The following is a 26,278-nucleotide window of genomic DNA, read 5'->3' on the forward strand; positions in this document are numbered from 1 at the left end:
CTTTCTAATCTGTTTATCCCGCTTTCCCTCCATACCAGACAAATGGGACATTATTGGCTTATGTACTGCACACTGTAAGGCCCTCAGCAGTCAATCATCCACTCTAATATTCAGAAAGGCAAGCTTTGACACTGAATTAAAACCGACATGAAAAGCATGTGTTAAACAAAGTAAAGTATTTCCAATCAGGTGTAATTGGCCTGTCGGAGCCAGCGGTGATATATGTTCCTAATTAGTTAAGCGGCCTCGGTTTGTCTCAAAGGGTGTTTTTTATTTTTTAATTATTTTTTTTCCTCTCCTCCCACAGCTGATCGTGCATCAAAATGTCAAAATAAACTGGGGAATAAGAAGCTTTTTAAAAGCTGCAGCACCGATTGCCAATATACATGATTGGACTGGATGGGAGTTGAGGGAGTAGGCAGGGTTGCGGGGTTTTACCTATCAAATTCTCTTGGTATTTAGGTTATACGCACCAATGAATAGTCATTACAATCCAGTTTGATGTGCAAAAGATATTCTTGTTTTTATTTTAACCATGTGTTTGGTGATAAGAAAATGCTGGGGCTGTGTTTTAGGGATCACCCAACCAAGGACTTTTTAAATGGGTGGCACAGAGGGGAATATGAGCCTGTCAATAATTAAATAAACTATGAGCTTTAAATTAAAAAATATATATATATACAGATAAAGTGTTTTTTACATTTTTAATTACCCCTAAAACTTTCTGTCCATATTATCGTATTACTGACTAATGTATTATTATTGTTTGAAATAAGGCACTAAGGAAGACCACATTTGTTTTCCCCCCAAACCTGAACTGGGTAATCTCAGTTCTTGATCAAAGTTCAGATAGTAACGAGTCCTGTGAGATCACTTGACACATGTCATCTGCTGTTATCGCAAGATCTTAATATTAAATTGTCTTAAGATTAATTTTAGAAGGCATTTATAAATGTTTAAAAGAAGAAAAAAGTTGGGGCAAGCATCAATCAGCTGGTGGTACTAACAGGAAACAGCTGGAGGAATATTTTGCAACTAATTAGGTTGATTTGCTACAGGTCAGTAACATGACTGAGTGTAAAAAAAAGAAAAGAGCATCTCAGAACAACAAACAAACTACGTTTACAAAAGGTGGAACAATCTCAGAAAAATGTTCCTCAATGTAAAATTTCAAAGACTTTGAATATTTCATCATGTACAGTAAATAATATCAAAACAATCCAAGAATTTGGAGGAAGCCCCCCCCCCCCCCAAAAAAAAAAAAAACAACAACAAAAAAACAACCCAAAACAAAACAATCCAATGATAGATGTCCATGATCTTCTAGTCCTCAGGGAGCCCAGCATAAAAAACATGCATGATTCTGTCATGGAAATCACTGCATGAGCTCAAGAACCCTTCCAGAAATGATTTTCTGTGAAAACAGTAAGCCATCCGCCATCCACAATGCAGATCAAAGCTCTATCATGTAAAGACGAAGGCACATGAGAATGGGGTTCAGAAATGGCACGATCTTCTCTGGGCTCATTTAAATGGATGAGGCAAAGTGGTCAGATGAATCAGATGCTGAAACTCTATTTGCGTCCGCTGGACTAAAGACAAGAGGCACCATCTGACTTATTAGCAATGACAATTCTAAACTTCATACTGCAACTAATATAAAAACATCATGACTTCATACAAGAACTGTCAAGGTACTGAACTGGCCTGCTTGCAGTCCAGACCTTTCAACAACTGAAAACACTTGATGAAGCATTTGACAAAGACCGAGGACTACTCTTCTCCTAGAATCCTGTAGTTCCCAGTTCCCAGAGACGTTTTCCTGCCATTAAATTTAGAAGACCTTTTGTTTTCATTTTAAATGATACATTTTCTCAGTAAAAAACATTCCACATTCTACGAACTGAGCTTTTATTTTTTCGGGGGTACTAAACCCACAGCAGCAGCACACTGCAGGTATGTATATGCACTTCTACATATCTCAGTGTGTTGTTTATTTTTTATTTTTTAAATTTATGTTTTATTGGTTTTCTTATTTATACAACATGTACAACAATAAAACTTAATCACAGTGGGGGGAAAAAACAAAACAAAACAACAACAAAAAAGACAAACGGACAAAAAACCCCCAAAACAAAACCAAAAAAACCCCCAAAACAAACCAGAAAATACAATGAGATTATACAAAATCGGGCCTCCCATTTTGTACATATTTCAACCGTTTCAACCAGTAATCCTCAAATGAGTCCGCCTGCAACTTTAGCCTATAAGTTATTCTTTCCATAACAAAAATAGTATGTATCACATCAATCCACTCATTTATAGTAGGAGTATTTATAGTAGGAGTATCCTCGATCCTTGATCGTGGCTCAAGAGTTGGGAGTTTGCCTTGTAATTTGAAGGTTGCCGGTTCGAGCCCCGGCTCCGACAGTCTCGGTCGTTGTGTCCTTGGGCAAGACACTTCACCCATTGCCTACTGGTGGTGGTCAGAGGGCCCGATGGCGCCAGTGTTCGGCAGCCTCGCCTCTGTCAGTGCGCCCCAGGGTGGCTGTGGCTACAATGCAGCTGTCATCACCAGTGTGTGAATGGGTGGATGGCTGGTTGTGTGAAGCGCTTTGGGGTCCTTAGGGATTAGTAAAGCGCTATACAAATACAGGCCATTTACCATTTAAGCCAACTGAACAAATATTTATCCGGTTTACATCGATTAAGACTCTCTAAGTTACCTAGGTACAATACTGCAAAATGAAATTGTATTTTCTTTTGGAAGATTGCTTCCAGTACCTTATGTATTTCCTTCAAAAATGGAACCACACGAGGACATTCCCAAAAAATGTGGAAATGATTTGCTGCTGCATGTCCACACTGCCTCCAGCATGTTGTGTTATGAGAGTAATTGGACTTTTGAGCCGGGGTATTAAAATAACGAATTACATTCTTCCAACTGCATTCCCTCCACAAGGGGGAGCTTGTTACCGACCACTGCTGCCTACAGATCCCATCCCATTCCTCTCCTGTTAGGGATAGATTACCCTCTGTTTCCCATCTTGCTTTAACATATCTTGTATCATGACCCCTTAGATTAGTCAGTGAAAAATATAATTTGGAAATAATTTTTTATGTAGGTTGCATCTCTATATGCATTCTCGAATAAATAAATAATTTCTTCATTCCCAGTTGATAACTGGGGATGTTTTAGCTTTTTATTCAGGAAGTCCCTCAGTTGCAAATATCTAAAAAAAAATCTTGATTTTACAACCCAAACTTATTCTTAAGGTCCTGGAAACTCATCACTTTTCCATCTTTCAACAAGGTACTGTATGTGGTGAGACCTTTATTAGCCCATGTTTTAAATGTCGAGTCGGTCTTACTAGGCAAAAATTCTGGGTCATATACAAACCACCTAAGGAATCCGGCCCTCTGGTTTAATTTATACTTTTTAAGTACTCTTTTCCATGTCTTTATTGAGCTTACTATCCAAGGGTTGCTCCCAGGAGTCGTAACTCTGAGGGATCTCCTATCAGTGCCCCGACAGGGAAGTTACCTCCCAAGAAAAATTCCACTTCCTTCCATCTTGAACAGTATCCAGGTTTACACCGGCCCACCAGATTTCTTATTTGAGTTGCCCTATAATAGTCATGTAGGCAAGGGAGGCCTAGTCCTCCTTTATCCTTGGGAAGCTGAAGTGTTTTAAACTTAACTCTTGGCTTTTTACCCGCCCATATAAATCTAGAGAGGATCCTATCCCATTCTACAAAGTATCTATCACGGTTTTCTATAGAAACAGACTGGAATAAGTACAACACTTTTGGGAGCATATTCATTTTTATGGTGTCTACTAGATAAGCGGTTAATGACCGTCTGCTAATATCTACCATGATATCTTTTTTAAGTGGGGAGTAGTTGATTTCTTCCAAACTTATATCCATTGATAAGTTAACGCCCAAATATTTGATAATTTTTTTTCTTCCAGCCTAGTTTGTATTTGCTGAGCAAATGTGGGGGGGCTATAAAAGCTACTAAGAACTTGTGTGTTTTGTATATTCAGTTTATATCCCGAGTAGGACCCATACTCCTTTAGCACTGACATAAGCTCCATAAATGATTCAGTAGGTTTTGATAAGTAAACCAGCAATATTAATCCCTTTTATTTTATCATTCTGCCTAATCCTTTGAGCCAACGGCCCTATAAAAATGGCAACTCAGAGTGGACTCAGTGGGCATCCTTGTCTTGTGGACCTTTCAAGCTTAAAAGCATCTGAAAGTTCACCGTTGATCTTTATTTTTGCAGTTGGACTATTATACAAAGCCCTCGATATTGTAATGATGGACCCATTAAACCCAAATTTAAGCATTACTTAGAATACAAATTCCCATCTCACAGAGTCAAAAGCTTTTTCAGCATCTAGACTCAATAATATAGCTCGTATTTTATTTAAATTATTATGTCTAATAATTTGCAGAGTTCTCTTAACACTATCATGGGTTTGGCGCGACCTAACAAATCCAGTTTGATCTAGATTTATTATCCTTGGGATGATCCCTTCAAGTCTCCGTGCTATGATTGACGTAAACAATTTGTAATCTACATTTAATACACTTATTGGCCTGTAATTGGAACATTCTAATTTGTCTTTACCATCTTTAGGTATAATAGAAATTATGGCTTGTTTCCATGAGGAGGGTGCTTCTCCCTTCGTAAGGACCCAATTAAATGTTTTAAGTAAGACCGGTGTCAAAGGTTCCTTTAATTTCTTGTACTACTCCACAGTAAAACCATCTGTACCTAACAATTTGTTTTCTTCTACTGTAAGTTTAGGGAGGTGTAACATGTCAAGTCATTGTTTGTGGGTGGTTGTAAATATAATTTTTCATAGTATCTCTTAAAGCAACCCTTAATTTCCTCTATACCCTGCATTTCCATTTTGGTTTCCGGATCCCTTATCCTTTATTGTTCTGTCTGCTTGTTGTTTCCTTAATCTATATGCCAATTGTTTCATATATTTAGCTCCCCCCTCATAATATCTTTAGAATTAAATTTCCAGTTGGTTATTTTTCTCCTTTGAGTAGGATTTAAAGATAAATATAGAGGGCAGTGGTCAGAAACGTCCCTATATGGCACTCATGTATTCTGTTCATATCAGTACCAATATATAGGCAACACTTGCCTATAGAAATCAAATGTGGAACCTGGAGGAATATAAACATTATAGAACGTGATCAATTCCCCATCCAATTTGCCTTGTACCAGGATAAATCTGCCTTCTCTATCCCTAATTGTAGCAAAATGTTCAAAAATAACCCTCCCTGATATTAAAATAACCACCCCTCTCATATGTCGTAAACCATTTGAAGAGTAATAAGCATGCTTGAAACCTTGTCTCTTAAGTTTCTCATGCTCAAGGCCCACCAAATGAGTCTCTTGTAGAAATGCCACATCAATATCCTCTCTTTTCAGTTTACTAAGAATTTTTCCCTGCTTTGCCGGGCTTTGGAGCCCTCTCCGTATCCACTCCATGCCATGAAAATCCGTTACGTACTCTCTATTAAGTGAGAGTACCTTTAACATTGGGCTTTATTATAACACCAGATAGAGCCATGAATGTCCATTCCAAATGTCACTGAGGTAAAACATTGTGCCCCCACTGTTAACACAAAACTAAAATAAGTACACAAAAACAATAGAGCCAATATAGAGTCCTCCAAATACTCAGGATCATTTGACCCCTTTAGGTCCCTGTTGGGGAGAGGAGAGAAAGGACCCACCATACGGTGGCGGGTTCTCCCTAGTGTTGTGGCGACTGTCCAGCAGGTACATCCCACTTACACTAGATGAGTCCAACATATATGGCAACTTATAAATCTGATCAACTGAACTATCAACACACCAACTTGAACAGCAATGAAACCAAATGGTGCATATTACCTTCTTATATAGTCTGCTGGCTTGTGAGTATAGCTCTTATCCTCCTTGTCGTTCATATTTAATAGTCTCTTCTATATTCCCGCAGTTTGTGTCGGACTCGAGTTTCCATTCGTGTCCCTCTGTCCCTCTCCGTATCCACTCCATGCCATGAAAATCCGTTACGTACTCTCTCTTCGGTGCTGGGTCCCGGGTTCGCGCGTGTGGGGGCCACCTCAATGCCCCGTGCTCTCAGTTCCTTCGCTGCGTCCTCGTAAGTCTGTGGGCCGGTGCTCCAGTGGATGCAAATCCGCGTGAAGGCCGTTTGGAACCCAACGTTCCTCTCTTTTAGTGCCTTTTTTATTCCCGTGTAATTTGCGTTTCTCCATGACTTCATAGGCAAAGTCGTGGTCAAAAAAAACCTGCTTGTTTCCCAGCAACACCGTAATTTAGATCAGTTGGAACCCCTAAACAACACAACGTGTGTTATTTAGAATATACAGCTGTCCTATGAAATAGGTGAGGCATTTTAAAAGGCATTTTTAAATTTGTAAGACAATATTTGATCTGTAGTAGATACTTGTGGTTTTAAAGCTAAGAACAACATACAATAAAGAATTTATTTACCATTAAAAACGTGCTTTTTTTGGTCCTTTAATTGACATTTTTATAGGCTTTTATCATCTTTTGCGAGTCTCCTTTCATCATTGTCTTATCATGCTTTGGTTTTGTTTTTTTGTTTTTTCATTTTTCTTATATGTCTCTGTGTTACAATATATTGCTTTTATCATTTTATTATTCATGTTGACATTTTTTTGCTTCGTATTTTTGTAATGTCTTTTTTCATTCTATACATTTTTTTGCCCTTTTCAAGCTCGTATTCAGCATTTGTCTGTTAAAACACTTTTTAGTGCTGCTGTGCAAGTAAAGTTATAATTATTAGTATTACAAAATAATTCTAATTACATATTGTAAATGCCAAAGAAGGACACTGTCATGCTAGATGGCTGCAATAATCAAAGCTATTGATAGCTTTGAATTGTCTGTAAGACCTCCACTCAGCACTGTTATTACCTTGTTTACGCCCTGTCACTCACACAAACTCGGAGCAAAAAGATAAACTGGCGGAGGCATACGCAGAGATAAATACATACACTCGGCTGCACTCTCTGATCGAAACCATTGGATTTAATGGATTTTTACAATTTAAAATGTTACAGGGGAGAGTTAGAGGACACTGAGAGAGAGGGAGATGAATGAATCAGAAAGAGAGGGAGAGAGGGAATTAGATAAACTTGTGGGGAAGAGAGAGAAGGGGGCCAAGCTTGTGTTTGCTGGGCTGTGAAGCATTCAGCTGTACCACCGTCTGAACGCTCCGTTAGCAGTCCAGCCATTTCTTAATAACACTCATAACTGCTCTCTCAAACCCTTCTCCCATCTCTCTATCCATCTCTGCCTCTGTCTACTCATCTTACACCTCCATCTTTCTCATTTCTCTATATTTCTGTTTTCATATTTATTTTCTATGCTAGTTTAAATTTAGAGGAACTGGAAAATCAAGATTCAAGGAATTTCTTCCCTCAGAAAATGACCCAGAAAGTGACCCAACCAAGTAGTCTTTGAAAAGTGAAAGCAGAAGCAAAACATCCAGCCTAAACCCAAGTGTGTGTGTGTGTGTGTGTGTGTGTGTGTGTGTGTGTATATATATATATATATATATATATATATATATATATATAGTGGAAAAGCTCTAAACCATGGGTGGTATAAAATGTTTGATCTTTAGCAATTTAAGATTAGGTTAATGTTATAGTATAATGATTGTTAACAATTAGCCGGTCAGAGCGGGCACGCTCCGTTTTGCGTAACTATTTTTAAATCCTGGCAGCACTGCAACCATGTGAGCTAGCGCAATAATTTTTTTTGCATATGAAACCAGAGGAGTTGTACTTACATCTTATGCCATCAGCTTGTCCTAGGTCACAGTTTCCTTCCACATATAGCTTTGCAAAAACTGCATAAAAATCACTTGCAGCAACAAAAACATAATATTCCAGAAACATGCTTTGCCGATCCGATCAGCTGTTCATAACACTTCCTATGTCCATCAGCGTGAACTATCGCATGTCCACCATGACCTGCCCGAAACCGGAAGTGACGTCATTTTGCGGAAATGTAGTTTTTTTACCATCGGGGCCTTATGAGCCTCTACTGGTGTTTTTAAAAGTTATGTTTGACTTTATGACTTTCTGTGTCGTTTCTGGGATGCTTAGGACTCATATTGCACTGCTGGAAATAGTTTATTTTGATGCACATGCTGTTTTTTTTTTTTTTGCAAATTTGCACTATAATATTTATTTTCATTTTTCCTGCAGTGTATAGAAATTGGTGTATTTCAAAAATAAAACTATGAAGACACTCAAAATAAATTTCCTGTGGTGGGAAACTATTTTGTGCAACTTTTTAGTATTTACAGTTTTGAGGGATAAACCTCTTAAATTTCTCTAACTAGAAATATATGTTAACAAAACAAAAACGATTTTCAATTTTTTTGTAGTTTATTGCACTTTTTTGCAATTTATGTAATTACTATGCACTTAATGCATGCATATTATTAAAATTTAGGCTATAATGGTTGTATTGATGTATAGCAACTTGAAATGCTCCCAAAAATGGCTGCACAGCATGTAAAAATATAATATAAGCTCTGGCGGACTTGGTTCTATGGTAGGTATTAAAGGGTTAAGCAACATATCTAAATGTATATTCAACTGTTGTGTAGGAAATAATTATTGTATCTCCTGCTAAATCGGTAAGTTGTAATGTTTGCACACATTAGTGTGGAAGCACAGAGGTTTTTGCACTTTTTAAAATTCTTCATTTTTGTATTTAGTAGCAAGTTGAACAAAATTCCAATGCAAATCTTAATTTAGTGTTAATAATAATTTTAAAACAACAGATCTTAATAATTCTTTTGATACTAATTGATTTAGACTGGACCATGGAGGAGATACTTAGAGACATGTATACATACAAACACTATAGTCATTATAAGATATAATTAAATACAAAGTAATAATACAAATGATAACTTTGGCACTTCAGTGTTTTTTTTAATACTTCTACTGTTTTGTTATAATTAAATGTAATTTCATTCCTTATGCTAGTAAATTTCCCACTTTGTTTTTGTCTCCTCTTTGCTGCTATCTTAGTTCTCTTTCTTTGACATTCCCTCTAGTTTTTTTCCATCCCGATTGTATACAGATGTATACAGTGTCATTTAGTAATATCTCTGATTAGCACGCCATTAGGCTTTACCTAGCTATAGCTAGCACCCAGCTAATTAGCATAAATACTTTTTGAATAGCCTTTTCACTTCTGGCCTTTGCAGTCTTCAAAGAACCCTGTATGCTTACAGGTAGGCCAGGTCCTTTGAATGATGCATCTGCTGAATTGGAAAATAATTACAGTGACTTACTATTGCAGAAATAACTTTCCTAGTGAAGCAAACTTAAGTCGTTCGTTTCCCATCCTTCTTTCCTCCTTTCTCCTTTCTTTTCCTTCATTCCCTGACTTTAGTTGATTTAGCCGGTTTCTAACACTCTTCTTTTTTGTCCTTTTAGGTTTTTTTCGAATATTTATTTCGAGTGTTCTTCCTTTCCCTTTGTTTTTTCAGTGTCTATTGTATTCCTGCTTTTCATCCATCTGTTTTTGCTTCCTTAATTCTGATACTACGTCCTACCCCTGGCTCCTTTCACATATCCCTCATCCCTTCCTCCACTCCGTCCTTGCTTTATGTCTTCATTTTCAAACCAAAGACAAGCTGCTGCTGAACTAATTGCAGCTGTTGTTTTCTAACCACAGCACTATAACTCTTCTGTTGTATGTCATTGTAGTGAAGATGAAAAAAATGTTGCTTTGAGGCTTAAAGCAGAGAAAGTTCATTTCAAAGCCATCTGTCCCTCAGGACGCTGATTAATTTGTTGGCGACTGCCTGTCACTCAGACTGTTTGATCTGTTCGCTTAGTAATTGATTTTTAAAAAAAATATTTTTAAAGAGAAAAAAAACACAAGCTAAATTGACTTTGATGAGGCTGTTGATCAGAAGGACTTTCATATTTTTTTAAAGTAGCAGTGTTTAGTCTCGGCTGAATCAGAGGAAGGGGGTAAATATGGTAGCTGTGCTTTTTTGAAAGCCTATCTGATGTGAATGTTTTCTGCCAGTGTTTTCTACTTTGACTCAATTTGTTGTTCCCTGTAGAGATTTATTCTCTCAACTTGGAATTTTTAATTCATTAGTTTAAGTGCAAATAAGAGCTCTGAAAAGATTATATACTATATTGTGCTAATTATGGTGCATTGCTGACCTGTTAATCTCTCACCACGGTGGAACGAGTCAATTTGTAAGAAAATGGATTCTTTCATTAAACACCTTGTGTTCAACTTCTGTTTGAATTACGTTGTAAAAAAAAAAAAGACAAATGACCAAAATGACAAATTTTAGGTTCTGTAATTGCAATAGTGGTTTTTTGTGGTTCAAGGAAACTGGGGACAACTGTTGACGTGATTATGAATATCACTTGGGTGTGATGATTGATCAGACCAAACTGGAACAAATTTCAAACTGTTAGTCTTTTTCAACATCTCTAGCTGTGACAGCAGTGCTGGTTAACAACTTTACCTGAATGGCTGACATCCTACAAGTCTCTTTATCCAGAGCTTAAACTCACATGACTGGCAGAGTTGTCTAGGATCATCATTTATAGTTCTTACTGTTTTTACTCTGTCCGAAAATGGATGCCTATGCCAGGTATATCCTGTCGAATTTGAGACTGTCCCAGATGAAACATGCGTAATGTGAAAGAGTCTTGCCACCATCTTTGGTCATGGCTCCAACACCGTGCTCCTACCTTTTTATGGTAGGACACTGGTGCAACAAAACTTGACAAAAAGCTTGGACACATGGGAAGAAGAAAGAAGATTGACATCCGTATGTTTTGGTCCCAGTTCATTGGGTTTTAGTATGGCACAGTCTACATGCATCAAACTGATGTACATGTTCATTAGATCCTTGTCATACAGCACAGTGGGGCTTGCAGTAAATTTTTTTGAATGCTAAAATTGCACTGTGTGTAGAAGCCATAACATAAGTTGTTTGAAGACTTTATGTGTGTTTTGTTTAGTATCATTCATTTTCAGGTGTGTCTGAACCTGGTATAAAGTATGAAGTCCATGATCTGGACTAGATAGCTTATGGAACAACTTATGTGACTACTACTCTTTGTTTTCTATGCTAGCATTGTTAGGTCACAGTTTGGAGACTGATACATGTGATGCATTTTTAGAAGTGTTACATTATTTTGACATTTCTTTCAGTGTGTAAGTCAGTGTTTGCCACAGTTGCCTATCATGCTTATGTAATTGTAGAAAACTAGCCACAGTACAACATAATCTGTGTGTCTTACACATTATTCATACATTCATACATTCATCTATAATCGATTAATCAATTTTTATTTAGAGCAGCTTTTCTACAGCTTACCAGGGTTTTAGCATGATTTCCATATGATTTTCAGGATGAAATGAAAAACAATTTAATTCAAGTGCAAATGTCCTTATTCATCGATTGGGTGCATGTCAGAGTAAAGTAATTGACCATTGTCATGAATTTTTATGCAGGCGCACTGTGATCTGTGGTTTTGGTTCTGTGACATTTAGGTTCTAACCATAGATTATAGGAGAGAGACACGACACTCAAATAATCCTGAATTCTTCAACTGCAAATATGGCTGTTTTTCTTCCTTCTGTGGCAAATTCTGTGATTATTATTATTATTTTTTGGATTGACCAATGATTCCCTAAAATGCCTTTTTTTAAATTTAATTTAGATAATACTTCAGAATAATTGTCCTAATAAATGCCCAAAGGTGTTTAACCCTGAGGTCTATAGTTCTTCATAGGTGGCAACCCAAACCCCATATTTTGGACAAATAAAAACTTTTTTATTAGAAAAATGTAAATATCTTTTTATGCGTGTCAGTTAGTAAGATTATTTTCTCCTTTCCCTGTTTGCCAAAACTTGCCAAAAACAAGTCTGCAGTTAGAGGTAGAGTGATCCTCGATGATGACTCAGACCTCAGAGGGTTATAGTTTGCTGTCAAATGGTGAGACTTGCTTCTAGAAGAACTTTAGTCTAAACCTACAGAGTGAATTTCACTATTAATGCTCCAGCATGTCATGGTTGGAAAGAAACATCATACCCCAAAAGATGCAAAAATGTTCTTTTTCTGATTGTTGCATTTTGTTTTTCCCTACATTTAAAAGCAAATCTTTCAGTTAAAACTCTGATGAGTCGAGTAAAAATGTGAGGTGTAGCATTTCTTATTGTCTTCACAGTATTGCATCACTCAACAGCATTGTTACTGTCCTACATACACTGATGCATACATGCCGTCAGCACGACACTGACACATTTCAATACATAAAAACTGACGGGGGTTCAGAGAAGAGAAGCACTTACTGCAATTCTCACTGTGTTCTCTGGGATCTCTATGCTGTGGCAGGTCAGAAGACTAATGTTCTCATCATTTACTGCCTCAGTTACATTCTTCTATTTCCTCTGTTTGTGTGTTGATTCTCATCTCCATACACACACACACACACAAACACGTACAAACTGATAGCATTGCGGTTAAGACTAATGAGAGCTTTGCGACTCTGTGTATGTTTGTGCAATACCTCATGTTATTAAATGATATCAACATCAAGGCTTCTGTTTGAAGTGAAACTTTTCCGTTTTGTTCCCCCTCTCTTTCTCTTCCTCCACAACCTGCCCGACACACACATACACTATGATTGTACTTTGTAACTTTCTGTGTGTGAGAGAGTTTATTGCAGTGTTATCAAGCTTCTGCATCAGTTCTGAACCAGTGTGTATTTGTGTGTCCTATCAGTGCTGTGTCTCAGTGTGGGGATGAGAGCCATACATCATAGTTGTACTGTACCAGATAGTTTATCACACAAAAACACACATCGACAAAAGCAGAAAAGCAGACACACATACACACATGCACACACTTGGGTTTCAAACAGATTCGTATTGTTTTTTTTAATTAATTTGCAGGGTTTAAGTGAATGTTTGCCTGTTTGCCATGACCCTTTTCTTTAAATGCAAAGTTCTTTTATTCCTTTGTTTCTTTTATTCTATATTCACATTTCAGTGATATGGCAGCGTGACCAAAGCACATAGGATATCAAGGCCAAAAATGGGCATTTAGCATGACAATGGATGGTTTAATAACATGCAGTTTATCAGAGTAGACGGCAGCCAATACAGCGTCTTGGAAGCCACACAGTACTCCAACATTTAGATTACCCAGTCATTTTTTTCATCTTCTCTTGCCTTCTACAAAACAAACCATGGCAGACTGTACTGTGCCATACACGTACCGTTTTAGATGCTGCTGTTCGCCTACAGATTTGTTTCTGGGAGTCTTTTCAGTCAGCTTTAAATAAGCACAGACTGAGGCAATCTGACCAATCATCAAAAATAATGCGTCACAAGCAATTCAATTTATTAGTGGATCGGCGTTTAAATGGTGGGTGATGCCAGAAAATACAGTGTTATTTTATCAATTTAATTTTGATTTATTCCTGCATTCACTCATACAAAAAAAATCTGGGGTCCCTATAAGTATGTAAAGTTGCAAATAATGTAATTATTTTCATCCCTGCCAAAATTACCTTTTCTTCTTTCCTTTAGTTGTGGCAAACAGAGAGGAGACTTATGAAAATGATTTTTGCCTCAAGATTAAAAGAAAGATTGAACATTTCTTTCTTAAAGATGTATCTCAGATAAAATAATTAACTGCTAATCAAATAAGGTCTCTACTGTGTTTAATGGGGCATTATTGTTGGAAAAATGGAGCATCTCCATAAAGTGGTAAAGTAGAATGGTTTAAAGTTCGATCTCTTTGGCCAACAACTGAACTACATTTTGTTTATATATGAAATTCTGCATCCTTGCTCAATGGAAAAGATATGTATAAATCTTATAAAGTTTGTATCTGTCTTGTGTGAAACTTGTATGAAAAGCATATAAGAGTGAAAACAGATATAAGATCCCTTGAAAAAATTATATAATGAAACTTGCATGTTTTGGATACTTACTAAAACAATATATGAAAGTAATGAGAAAGTGACCACTTTCATGAGTAATCACATATAAGTTTTTACTATTTCTTTTCCATATGGGAAAGTTATCTGAGGGAAATCTTCTGTTTCTGTATTTGTATTCTTGGTTGAAGAAAGTAATAGTTCTTTATATTTGTGTTTCTTGTCTGCGTTGTTGAAAGATCTGGACCTGCCTCATTCCTGGTATGACCTTTAGGTTTATAAAGGAGCTCTATGGCAAGATTAAAACAGGAGTTATCTGCAGTTGTTGCAGCTTTTGTATGTCTTCCTGAAACATGGCCTTCATTAATGACATTATGAAATACAGTGTTGTTAATGACACTCGCTGTTTAATCAAAACCACTCAGTGTCTCTTTAATGATGCTTCCTGGTGGGTAACCATCTGTTGCATTGGTGCAGACGCACAAACACACAGCGAATTGTGGTTCTAAAGTAATATTTGACTCGTTTTATGGCATTTCGCATGCCGTGCTTCATCGCAGGTAAACATAGAAGCATGATGTCATTCCCTCTATCTAAACTCTGGCAAGGTGAGTTTCCCAAAAGCTATAGTGCTGGGAGATGAATAATTTTGCTGCCCACTGACAAACTACAAAATATCAGCAAAAAAACTTGATAGACTGAAATGAATTTTACTGATTGCATTTTTCTGAATGAACACTGTCCCCACGAAGTGTTAAAAATCCTTTAAAAAAAGCCCAAAAAAAATTATTTATTTTCTTTGAGAGACTTTGAAGAAGTGGTGAACATGTTATCATGGCAGTTTAATGAATCATTAATGGTCAGTTTAGGATGTTCCCTACTTCAGTATCAGTTGATCAATTCTTTTGTGTTATTCTGATATGAAGCAGTGACACAGATCAGATGCTGTTGTGCTAAAAATGGTTTTGTGTATTATTTACTTATTTAAGTTTTATCTCAGTGTGATGCAGGCAGCAGATATTGGCTCCATTTACAGCAAAACAGATACGCACTCTGTAACTTTACCTGTCCTCACAATGTCTTCTGCATGTTCTTTGCCGAAACATATTTTGTGTCCTCAAATCTTTTCTATATATTTCTTTCCTATTTCCAAAGTCTTTTTCTCTCCATTTCCTTGATTTCACGGCAGCGCTATGAGTGTGTGTGTGTGCAGTCACGCTGTCAAGCTGCGGCGCTAATCGATTAACACCAACATGTCTCAACCAGCATCACATTAGTCAACGTCACACACCGCCACCTGCAGAAAAGTGTGTGTGCGTGTATGTGTGTGTATGCTCAGTTTAGTTAAGCATGAGAGTCCACAGGTGATTACACTCTTTGCAGATATGAAGGTGCAAAGGGATGTGGAAGAAAGGGGAATGAATTGTAAAACAGAGTGTTACAGGGAGGAAAATCCAGAAAGTGAGAAAGAGGAAGGAAAGAAGTAGAGGCGGATGGCATGAGAAGGAAAACAGACATAACATAGATGAGATCTTTTGTGCTGCGGTTGAATTTCCATGTTTTGAATGTATACTCACTAAAATTACAGTTATAAATCTATTGAATGAAAAAAACAACAACTAAAAACTGGTTTTAAAATATGACGGCTATGTTGTTGTCCTAAATATTATTTTAGACACAACTAAGAGGGTCAATCTGAGCACATGTTGACATCTCCAGCGGTGACTTTTACAGAAAGGCAAGCAGAAACCAGAAAACTCCCCTCAATCTTCCATCACCATTTAAGAAGATAAATTTGACAAGATTAAAAAATACTGTTTCATGATTTATTTATGATGATTTATCATTAATATTTTTACTATTTGCTGACGGTGACGAATGCTGGATGGATTTTTTAGAATGGTTCCTTTCCTAAAAGTAGCAGTAAAACACTATACATACTACTTCACTATACATAAAACTGCATTACTAGCAAATTGTAACTGGACAGGTTTTATAATGGTTTTCTACTCTACCTGAGGACATTTACTCCTTCATACAGGAACTTCTTTTCTATGCGTTTTCCAAAAAATGCATCGGAGAGCAATTTGGGGCTAGTATCTTGTCGAAGGATACTTTGTGATGCACACTGGAGCGGCAAGTGACTGACCCACCAAATTTCTGATAAGTAGATGACCTGCTCAACCTCCTGATCTACAGCCACCCCATGGGTGATGTCATGATGACCATGTCAATCTCGAGCAGACTTGCAGTGTTTTCAGTAACTTGGAAGATGAATATGATTAGAAAAACACAGTGTTTATTTTGTCACACAAAACCCCTCCTTGGTTGCTGGTTCTCTGACAGCTTCCCACTGCTCATTAGAATACATTGCAGGTGCTTAGTGTTTTTTTTTGTTTTACTTACTCTGATCATTCAGTTGCCAACAGTGCCGGTGCAACAAAGCCAATGTAGAAAAACAAGACCTCTCCAGGAAACTGGCAACAGATTGTAGAAAAGCTGGAATCAAAGGCGGCAGTGACTGAGTTCATCTGTGATGTTGTTTGGATCACAAGATACTGCGCTTCAAGCTGCAACACCTTCTTCTTTGTGTTTCTCAGCCAAAAACACTGGGTGAGAGAGTGACGGTGAAAAAAGAGCACATTTGAATATTTGGGAGTGAGAGAGTAAGCGTAGTCCAAAATCAGTGATAATCTCCATAAAACCGTTTCTCTCTGCCCTACTCGTTATCGCCATCCGATCTACTTGACGGCATCATTTTGTCATCGTATCTCCCACTCTCTCCACCAGTCTTTCTCTCAGTACTCGTCTCTCCTCAATGTAGTGATAATATCCATCTTATTACTCTCTGTGCAAAACTGTTGAGGCTGGAGTGGGGAGGTTAAATGTCCACTCAGCGCTACAGTGAAGAGCATTCTGCTCAAGAGAGGAGTACTCTCAGCTGATAGAAACTCTCAGGAAATACCCCCCCCCCACCCCCCCACCCCGTTCAGCCTGTCCCAAAAGGACACTCTACACAGGTGGTAAGGGTCAAAGCACATAAAACAGTGGATGAACCAAGCAGTTCTCTTTGCAGTCCACTTCTGTTCTTATTACTCCACTAAAACCTAAAGGGTAAAGTGCTGAAATTTTACCTGTTTTTAGAGTGCCTCTTACCTCTTTTGTTGAGTGGTCATACTGATACTGTGACCATTTTAATATGGTAGACCAGGGGTTATTTTTTGTACAGCAGAAAGAAAAGAAGATCCATTCTATAAAGGTTTTTTGGCGTCAACCAGAGAGTCGGTCTTTGACGTTTTGAGGGTCAAGAACTGGATTTTCTAGTAAGTTTTCTACGTCTTTACAATGAACCCTAAGGCAACATTCACACTGCAGGTCTTAATGCTCAATTTAGATTTTTTGATCAAATCTGATTTTTTTGTCTGCTTGTTCACACTACAAATAAAATGTGACAGCAAACGTGCTCTAGTGTGAACCCTCAAAGCGGCCCGCATGTGCAAAAAAAGACGTCACACACAACGCGCTCTGTTTAGACCCAGACCAAACAGTATTGTTTGACTGATGGCCCTTAATATAAAGACTTGTTTCAGACTTTACGTTTACCAATTTTGCTTTAAGTTATAAAGCTATTGTGTTATTTACATGTGGCCTAATAATGATCCTTATTGCTGTTTTAGAGGAGTGGTGCTTCAAAGGATAGTTGCAGATTTCTGTCAGAATCTGCAGATTATACAGTACAAATAAAATGTTCACGTTTCTCCAACGCTGTCTTCCCAACAGTTTCACTGACATCTACACTGGATGGCCAGGAAGCGTTAACGATGTCTTCTCAGGCGCTGATAATTGGCGTCTGTCTTGTGTCAGTGACGTAAAAGACGGGTGTCATGCGACATGACCGTTCAAACAGCTGTCGCTTTCTAAAACATTGGATATGTATCGGATTCAGTACCACATACGAAAGTGACCCAGGTCAGATTTGAAAATATCGGATTTGTGCTGTTCACACTGTCATACCATGATCGGATATGGGTCACATAGGGTCAAAAAAGTCGGATTTGATGCGCTTTCGCCTGCAGTGTGAACGTAGCCTTACTAATAATGCCCAGTGAAATTATTAAAGACTCTACAGGAAACGAGTGATAAGAAAAACAGCCTTAAAGATAAAGTTGGTCAAAGACGGGTCTTTAAGTAGATTTAGTGTTGCACAGCAGGTGGCTTAAGTATTCCATAGACACAGTGCACCATATGCTACCAAACATGCTGGGACACTTTCTCCTCATAGAGAAATAGGTTGATGATTGATGATGACTTCACCTGTGAGCAAGAAACCACACCGATGATGTAAAAAAGAAAAATCAATGTCTTGATTTATTCTTATATTCTTTTATTAGTTCATTTGTTGGCTGACTCCTTTTGTCAGATTGTGGTTTCGACCTTCTCGGCGTTTCCTCTCCTGGGAATCAAGCCAACTCTAAAAATGACTCTCTGGCACTCATCTTTCTTCCTTTCCTACCCTCCAGCCTTTTCCCTTTCTCTTTGTCCACCATGTCTTCTTCACCTAGAACTATGTCTTTACCTCCTTCTGTCAATCTTCACTTTCTGTCAGTCCCTCTTTAATTCCCTTTGCCAATTTGTTCTTACATTCAACCATCCTCTGTTATGACCCAGTTTTATCCTGATGGACTACCATGCCTCCTCTTCTTTTCATCTGCTCCTCTTATTTTCAAGGTAAACCTTTCGCAAATTTGGTCTCCCTTTGCTCATCTTCTCCAGATCAGCCTCCTCTGAATCCCTTCTTTCCCCTTTCTGCTACTATAAGCTGTTTGTGCTTTCTTTCCCCACATTACCTTCCATCTTTTTTTTGTTATACATTCTCAGTCCTACTTTTACTCCTTCACCACTTGTCCTCCATCACTGCAGTTGAACAGTAAAAGCTGCTCTGGCACCGAATCCCCTCTGCTATAAAAGTTGTGACATTGAACCGTCTGGAACTATTTTAAGCTTCACTTTTTACTTCCTGGAACTGAATGAAATCATTGAACACCAGCAGCCAAAACCTCTGCCTCCTGCCAAAACTATGTTGTACATTTAATTCATCAGATGAAGACATCATGGTTTTGAAAAGAGCTATAAATAATATATATTTATGCAATCTACGGTAAATGTTCCCCTCTTATAACTAAAGTGAAAACTGAACTTGGAGAGTCAAATGTGTGGATTGATTTAATAGTTCATTTCAAACAACAAGGGCAGGGATATATTCTTATGTGATCTGTGATATCTGAAAACGCCTCACAGGTGAAGGTAATCATTCTCTTAAATTGCTTTCTTAGTATTACAGCACTCACATATATGATGGTTGGTATAGAGACCCTTTCAGATTGTGTGTTGGATGTAAAGATTGTCTTTAGTGTCAGGTAAATACTGGGTTGTGGCTCACAGCCTCGTTTCAGTCTGCTGTTTTCTGTTCTTTTGCTGTTCTGGATGAACTCTCTCTCTCTCACACACACACACACACACACACACACACACACACACACACACACACACACACACACACACACACACACACAGCCTGTTTTTCACTTCCAATAAAATAGTTGAAGAGAGGGCATTTGTTTTCCTCTTTCTTTCTCTCCATCGCAAACACTGCAGGCTTGTATTGTGCTGCAGTTAATAAAGTGTGTGGGTGTGTGCGGATCAGACCTGCAGATAAGAACTGGACTCTGATAAGGACTGCAGTAACTCTCTCTGCCCTGCTCTGTCTTAAACACTCTCTCTGTGTTTAAGACACCAGGTTGCTTAAGCTCTGACTCTCCCATCAGATCAGGCTAACGTGAGCACAGTGGCAGATTAATTAAGAGCAAAAAAACACCCAAACATCATTTTGAGTTAATTTTCACACTGCTACTAGTCTTTTTACTGCCTCCTCAAGTTGTTATTATGCAAAGTGGTCGACGCAACCAGAGGCATGTATTGCCATACAAGTTCAACAGTCTTCCACCATCAGGCCGGGGTCTTTCTGTGTGGAGTTTGCATGTTCTCCCCGTGTTTGCGTGGGTTCTCTCCGGGTACTCCGGCTTCCTCCCACCATCCAAAGACATGCAGCTTGTGGGGATAGGTTAATTGGATAATCCAAATTGCCACTAGGAGTGAATGTGAGTGTGAATGGTTGTCTGTCCCTATGTGTTAGCCCTGCGACAGACTGGCGACCTGTCCAGGGTGTACCCCGCCTTTCGCCCTATGACAGCTGGGATAGGCTCCAGCGCCCCCCACGACCCTGAAAAGGATAAGCGGAAGCAGATGGATGGATTTATTCTACCACTCAGTGTACTCTAAGTCCTGCCATTTATTTCTAATGTGACACCTGCACAAAAGACCTATTTAAAACATGATACATTTAAACCTGATACCACAGAAGACCAAGATGTGACAGAAGTGCAACATTTAGATGTGCAGTACTCCATAATGCAGGGGTCTGCAACCTTTCACACCCAAAGAGCCATTTGGACCTGGTTTCCACGCAATCGAAAACACTGGGAGCTGCAAATATTTTTTGATATCTAAAATGAAGATAACACTGTATATGTTGTTTTTTACCTTTATGCTTTGTGTAAACAACTAAGCTGTGTTGCTTATGAAATCCATGAAGTGCTACAGAGAAAATTACATTTTATTTATGTAATTAACACATTTTGAACTCTTAAAGAAATATAACAAAAGGAAAGCTGAACTAAAATGATCCATGCAAACAAAAACAGTTGTGAGCCGCCACCCTTATATCGCCTTTGGGCTTTTAGAGCCTTGACCTGACTTTTAAAAAATAAAAGCACTATGCTGCTAAAACATTTAAAAATAGATGTTTGCAAAATTCTGCCTGAATATGTATTTCACCTGATTAATATGTGTGGCGGGGCGTGGTCTGTAGGGGAGGCGGACGCACCTGAGCGGCACCCGCAATCACACCTCCCCGCCTTTACGTCTGTGCTCTCTCTGCTGTTGTGTTGGTGTGTGTTGGCTGTGAGCTGAAAAGCTACAGCTGGCTGTATGCGTACAGCAACCGTGTGAAAAGTGCCGTGATATGTTTACAATGGAATTTCTGCTCCTGAACCTCTGCGCACAGCGTCTGCAAATCGGGGATGTACGAAGTCACTTTCATCTTTATGCAGGACTGTAAGCTGTCGTCTGTGAGGCGTGAGCGGTGTTTGTTTTTAACAGAGTGCACGGTGGAGAACAGCTGCTGACATAATGTGGATCCAAAGATCCATAATTTGCCTACCTGGGGTTGAAAGTCTCGATAAATGCACGCCGTTTCGTACACCGGCTTCCGCGAGTGTGACGCTTATTTTGAGCGATGAAAAAATAATAAAATATAATTGTATTTTTATATTTCAATATCACAATAATCTTCCAATTTAGAACTACACGTTAAAAAGAACTAATATAAATAAAATACACTTCAACTAAATACTTTTAATTTATTTCCCCAAACCACGCGGAGCCGCAGTAGAAGGACTAAAGCCGCATGCGGCTCCGGAGCCGCAGGTTGCCGACCCCTGCCATAATGAGAGATATATAACAATCACAGAGTTTGATCAAATTAAAGTGATATTGATCATTTTACTGATTGAATATTCTGTGTGAAAAATGCAAAGGCTTCAAAACCCAACATTGCAATGTCCACCATGCTAATACTGAGGCCATAAACACCATGGACACAAAGTATGAGTTGGACCTTTGGGTGTTTTTGGGTCTTTGTAAATCTTTGTTATGTAATTGGGGGTCCGAGATTAAAGTCACAATTCTAACTAATCTCAGAATTCATAGTTCATAGATTGATGTAGCGTTGGTTTTAGTATTCATAAAACTAAAACTAGTCAGTGATGTAATAAAATATTACGATTATAATGCTTTTTTTAAGCGTGCTTTGTTACTGAAATTGTCTTAATTCTTTGCCTTAATCAGTTCTATTCTAAGCCTTAGCTCTGTTGCTATGCCACAGCTGCACAATAAGGACTTTCCAAATTATTTCTTGATGTGGAAACCTTTTTCTTCAAAATCGGTTCTGAGGGTTTAATATGAGACACTGTGACAACTCCACATTTAAAAGAAAATGATTTAGACCCTGACGGCGTATAATTAATTAACATCCACCTCCTCCTTCTCTGCCTCGGCCTCTCCATTCCTCTCTTTGACTCTCACTCTTTCTTCTTAATGTCTCTTCTTCTCCTTCCATCCATCTCTCCTCTAATCATCGGTGGCATTCAGCTGTTTTCTGTCCAGTATGTAATGTTCATCTGTGCAGCTTATGTCTCAATAGGGATCCAGAGATAGAAGGCAAAAAAAGAAAGATAGAAAGCCATAGAAATGAAGAGACAGAGAAAGCTGTGAGAATTCCCCTCTTTTGAGCTCCTCTTTTCTTACTTTGTCAATCCTTTACCTTGCATCACCCATATCTCTCTTGTCAGACAGTTTGTCAAAGATCATTAATTTTTACTGCGGAGGTAGTTTCCTCCATGGACCGAGAGGGAGCACATTCAAGATCAGGTTCTACAGTTCTCAGTAATCAGTGGTAAAACGAGGTGAAAAGATGACTGCAGCTCATTGCTAAGGGTTGCTATTTAAGGCGATTTGCTAGCAAATTTGCAATCAAATATAATATCAGAAAATGCATCAAGAGTCAGAGGGTTCACTCTGAAACACTTCTGACTCACTAAGAAATTTGTCCTGCTCTTGTTTACATTCATTGTTGAGGAGACCCTTTAGAGGAAGACGTTTTAGTTACACAACTGAACCTTCTTGTCTTGAGGAATGCATTAGAGCAATCAGAATGTTTCATCAGGGTTTATCTGCTTATTTCTGCTTTCTTTTATTTGTGTTATTTCAGTTATTACATTAGATGTGGTATACAGTATGACAGTGTCCTAGGCAGGACAGGCAGGAGAAAAAAAGGGGCGTGAGGGACACAAGGATAGAGTACAGATAGAAATGCACAATGTCACCAACTACTGCACCTGTGTCAGGAAGTGTACTTGAAAATGAGGCTGAGAAGTCACAATAACACCCCCCAGGAGCCAGAGGCAGACAGAGATGGATCCAAGAGAACCAGGCCGGCCATTGGCAGCCCCCAAGAGTACCAGAGACCTGAGGCCACACATCCCAGCAGGAGAAGGACGAAGGCCCCAGATGGGCAGCTCACCTTCTTCTCCTGTCAGGGGGTGGGGGTCAACGAGGACCAGAGGCGACAGGCAGCCAACCCTGCTAGAGCCCACCCACCCCAGTGCGAGCTGCAATCAGGGTTCCAGGGTTTAGGACTCATTCTCTGTCATGTCATGTTCTCTTTAGTGTTGACATGAGGGCAACACTTTTAGCTTTGAGATAAATATATCTCATATTTCTCCAAAGAAACGGTAGATGTGGAACAAAACATTTCAGTAAGTTTATTTAGTCAGCGTCTTTCAAGATAAAAATCACAAAGTTAGCCAAAGTAGTTAGCTTGGTTAACGGGAAAAATAAATCTTTGTGGTTTTAAATTCATCCAAAATAGGAAGATTTCCGTGCTTAATCCTAACCAAACTCCAAGTGAAATTAAGCTATGTGTGTTGGTATAACTTCAATGTGGTAATATGCTTTTGTTTGTATGATTTGGCACCCTCTTGTGGCCACAGTTGGTACTTGGGAAGTTGTTATGCCCAGCTAGTTTGCTACAAGTGCTCAGTGGAGGTGAAACTTTTGCCCACGCATGCCTGTAAGTTTTCATTACATACTATAACCTTAACTATCTGATTTGTGATGTATGTGTAATGTGCATATGCTGAGTTACTATTTCAGCTGTATGGTCATTACTCATTTGTAAAGCTACTTGTGTGCTAGCGACTGTATATTAGCATGTGTTTGCTAACTTGCTATGATCAATAATGCTAGTTAACTGAAGGTGATGTTTATGTTTAATTTAGGCAACCTTAAGATTTATGTTTTTTGCTGGTTGTCATGAAAACTAAGTTTCAATTAGTACATTATGTATGTTCAGTGAATGAGAAGGTAATTATCTGTTTTGTGTTTATTTAGTTTTACAAAAAGAAAAGAGAAAGGAGAGTAATGAAAATGGATAAAGGATACCATGTATAAGAAGCCTCAGTAACATGGCCTGTAAACTGGAGATGCAGATCGAAGTAAAGAAGAATCTCAGTTCAAAGCATTCTCTTCTTCTCATTCTGTTCACTGTCTGTCAAACTGGATAAGCTAAATCACGCCCACATCTAGTGAGGACAGAACACTATGAGCAAAAGCAACATTAAAACCAAACTTTAACAAATGCTAAGTCCAACAAGAGGGTCTTTCTGTACTTCCAACCATCCAAAATCAACATCCTCAATGTTCATGAAATTAACCAAAGAAAAGCAATGAATAAATAGAACTATAACCTCCTGGCTTTTCATTTAGCATCAATGCCAGAATATTTTTTTTAATGAACTGTTAAATACATGCAGAAAGACACTATATTCATGTAGATATAGTGAAATACCAACACACACACACATACACCGAGCGAGAGATAGACTGAGCCCTTTGGTGAAGTTATTATGTGTGGTGACAGTGTGACAGAGAATAATGGAGACATGTGGCCTCGTTCACCTCCGAGTCTGTTAAATTAATGACTAACAGCTTCACTCTAAACTCCTGCAGCTCACTCTGTCTCATGTTACAGTCCAGACAAATTAACAGCAGATTAACACCAAGGAGAACAGCAGTGTGTCTGCTCACTTCATTTGCTTTACCAGCCAGAGTCTAAAATACCCCGACATGCCAAATGAAGTTTCTAACAGACAATAATGCTTCATTATTTAGTATCTTAAATGTGGCAAGTTTTCTTGAAAAGTAAGTAGCGCTTTTACAATTTAAAATTTGAAACTTGTTAAAGTAGTTCTGTCAGAAGAAGAAAAGTCGATGTTCGTGCCTCGAAGCGCCCGTGATGTGAGAACAGGATGTGCAGTTGGTGGGGTAAACTCAGAAACTCAAGCGACAGGAAGTCATCGTGACCTTTCTTTTTTGCATGAAGACTTCACTGAAAGCTTATAATATTTATGTGTATGTAGGTGAAATTCACAAAATCACAAAACTGATATGAGAATCGACCACCATACCTGCTTATACCATAGCGCAGTAAATGGCCTAAACTATGTCACTAATACCCAGGATTACTGTTTCCTCCATCAATAAAATGTTTTTAAGCTTTAACAGTTCAGTTACTTCTTTTCCTTTCAAGAGCTCCTTACTCTGACTTGTTATTGAAGTTGTAAAACTGATAAACCTTTTCTGTGACACTTCAAATCTCACTTCAAAGTGGAAAAAATGACTCTCTGAATTACAATCTGTTATACAAGCTACAGAGATTCTTTCCCAGGGATTAGTGTAGAGTAATGGCACACAAGGTTTTTGCATACCAACTAATCTTCCTCTGCAACAAATGTTATCATGTTATGAAGAAAAGTAAAATCATAGACAGAAAATAAAGCATATAAAAGCAATCTCCTAACCTTACAGTGCTTTGTAGTGGACTGTTGGCTGTTAATGGATATCCCAGGCTTTGGTTGCATAGGTAAACCTGTAATGCATTTTCTAACCCATCCCACATCACTCCATTTTGCCTTCACTCCCTCTGTTAGTTGCTTCAGCAGCTTGGCTCAGAGCTGAGATAAGTTTAACCCATTACTTTCATACAGAACAGAGTTTTACAGATAATTTACGCTGATTCTCAAAGAGCTCCAATTGCCCGGATGAGAAAAATTACTTTTACATCAACACATCACTTAATATTTTCTCTGTTTTACTTATATATAGAAGAACTAGTTTAATTCATACACACAGATTTTTTTAACACAATAGTACGTGTTTCACGAGGTGGGTTTTTGATTCTGATGATGACTAAACAGGAAATGACGAAAGCTTGAAGAAAAGCAGTGAACAAGCATGTGGTGGTGCTCGCCGCTGGCAGGTCGACTTGTGTTAATCCTGACTGCTGCTGGTCCACATACACTCCCGCTGCGGCCGTCTACCACCTTGTTCCCTTCACGCACAGTAGGCTGCCACTTAATTAATGTGTGTGCGTGTGTGTGTCTGTTCATGCCCCTTTCCCACGTATTATGGCATTCAACCATTCCCAGTGAGGGTATTCAGGGGCTTGTTCAGTTCGCCACTGGGGCATCAAGGCCCCTACCTAATTACACTCTGTGTGTGTGTGTGTGTCTAGGTTGTGTGTGT

The 26,278-nt window shown here is 38.5% G+C and overlaps 1 protein-coding gene and 1 long non-coding RNA gene across 8 annotated transcripts in view; one reads left to right on the forward strand and one right to left on the reverse strand.

The window, feature by feature from the left end:
- Positions 1 to 8,207, reverse strand: part of LOC309695705 — a 32,499-nt gene extending 24,292 nt beyond the window's left edge. Inside the window, exon 1 of one of the 2 annotated variants that reach the window (XR_014273210.1) lies at positions 7,857 to 8,207. This is a non-coding gene — a long non-coding RNA (uncharacterized lncRNA). Of the gene's footprint in view, positions 1 to 5,926; positions 6,187 to 7,856 lie in introns of those variants that run through there. The other variant, XR_014273211.1, reaches the window with a different exon arrangement.
- npas3 (neuronal PAS domain protein 3) overlaps positions 1 to 26,278 on the forward strand; it is a 390,159-nt gene that overhangs the window by 173,058 nt on the left and 190,823 nt on the right. The window lies entirely within an intron of this gene.

The sequence above is a fragment of the Aulonocara stuartgranti genome (genome assembly GCF_965226115.1).
Source record: "Aulonocara stuartgranti genome assembly, chromosome: 19".
NCBI classification, from domain to species: Eukaryota; Metazoa; Chordata; class Actinopteri; order Cichliformes; family Cichlidae; genus Aulonocara; species Aulonocara stuartgranti.